This window comes from Arabidopsis lyrata (genome assembly GCF_000004255.2).
Source record: "Arabidopsis lyrata subsp. lyrata unplaced genomic scaffold ARALYscaffold_843, whole genome shotgun sequence".
NCBI classification, from domain to species: domain Eukaryota; kingdom Viridiplantae; phylum Streptophyta; class Magnoliopsida; order Brassicales; family Brassicaceae; genus Arabidopsis; species Arabidopsis lyrata.
The window spans coordinates 2,360-4,275 of NW_003302018.1; the positions used below are offsets into that span (position 1 = coordinate 2,360).

General features: G+C 47.5%; 1 pseudogene; it reads right to left on the reverse strand.

The window, feature by feature from the left end:
- Window positions 1–37: 37 nt before the first annotated feature.
- On the reverse strand, window positions 38–1,815 carry LOC110226651 (annotated as a pseudogene).
- Window positions 1,816–1,916: the final 101 nt, after the last annotated feature.

The window sequence follows — 1,916 nt, forward strand, 5'->3', positions numbered from 1 at the left end:
TGGTTATTCCGGTCGTACTGGTCTTGCAGCTCACCTGTCACCTTCGCGATTCGATCTTCCAATTCGTGCTTAGATTGTCGACTCGATCTTCCAATTCGTGCTTAGAGGAGTGGAGGTCGGCCTCAAGAGCAGAAAACTTACTCTTCCACGTATCGATTTCCTGTCCCCGACTGAGCAACAGTCCCTCATAGTGTTCAACTATATCATTGAGTTCGCCGTTTTCCTGGCATTATGTATAAACCCGGGGTGGTGAGTTAGTGCGAAGGATGATAACAAAACCGAAAAAATGAAGTGAAACTAACGCGAGATGAATGGTACGCATGAAGCAAGTAGCGTTCACGAATTGCAGGACGCCACTTATCAAAATCCGGCAGGATCGCACCCGATCGAGTTTTGAAGCATCGAAAGACGCTACCCTCTTTCTCCATGGCTGTGAAGGCAGAAGAGGAAAAGTCTTAAAATTTGGAATATACACAAGGCGAAAAGAAACATATATATATATATATATATATATACTTATCATCATCAGACCTGAAAGTGATTTGGTCTGAGGGACAAGAACAGCCTTCGACTTCGAGGGAGCATCTCGAGACTCAGAACTCCCCTTTTTAGGAGATGCGCTCCGAGCAGTCTTCTCGCCACTATGTTGGGAAGAGGAGGACATGTCAATAGGAGGAGGAGGACTCATTGGTTCAGTAGGAGGGGACGATCGAGGAGAACGGTCAGTCCGGGCCCTTGACTTCTCCCTCTGCAGAGAGGAACCACTGCGAGTTGACCTATCTCTTTTCTTGCGGATCAAATTCTTAAGCGGTTTGTTGCTAAAATCACCTCGGGGAGGACGAGGAGAGTCACGATGAAGAGATCGGGCCCTCCGAGGAGAACGATCATCACGACGTTCACGATGTGGTGTTAACCTATAAGCAGCAACGGATCTGGTTCCTTCGGCGCTATTATCGTCAACCATTAAGGTCCTACTGTAGTCCTTCTTGTCGATAGTAACCGCAAGAAACTCCTTTGTCTCCTCGCAAGCTTCAGTTATCGGTTTGGAGAGCGCTTTGCGCTTGGCTGCAAGGGCTCGAGATGACAATCCCTGAGTTGAGGGGGGAGGCGGAAGATGGTGGAGTTGACCTGGGGGACCCATCCTGAGTTTGTGGTTGGCTTCTATAAATCGCTCGAGAGTGAAAGAATTCCAAAGGGTTTCCCTTTCGAGAATTATTTTGAAGAATCCAATAAATTCTTCAGATAGGAGAGTCGGAGCGACGAAAGCTGCGAAGTGAAACAACGAGTTTAATCAATAAAAATAATAAAATAACCGGAAAAGATATATGCGACCTAATTTCTACCAGACTTCGCAGACCACTTCGATGGGAGTAAATCTGAAAGATTTCCGATCGAAGCGGGAGTTTTCTTAATCAGAAATCAAGGATGGTGCCAATTTTCATCCTTGTTCGGAAGGTGCGAGATGATGTTTCTGTTGGCGTTTGGATACGCTGAGAAAAACCCCATTTTCTTCGATGAACTCCTCACGCTTAGAAGCTCGTTCAGCTCGGCGACTCCGATAATATATCCGGCCTCCGCCGCAACTGTTATAATTCCGAGGATGGTTCGAAGAAGATTGGGGGTTAATTGAGGAAGAGCGATTTCAAGAGCCGCTAGGTATCGAACTAGGGCTTCGGGAAAGGGAAAGATTAATCCGCAACCCTTGAAATAGATCTCGTATACACAGAAGTAGCCATCGCGGGTGTTTTCTGGGGACTCCGTGGGATCGGCTATTTGTGCCTCCGCCATAATTCTCGGTGGAATCCGGCAAAGCTCCTTCAATCGCTCGAGGGATTGAAGAGTACAGGTGGATCTGTAGTGCGGACCAGCGATGTCGTTAGGGCGGGTGCACTCGTCATTTGACCTCGCATCTTTCG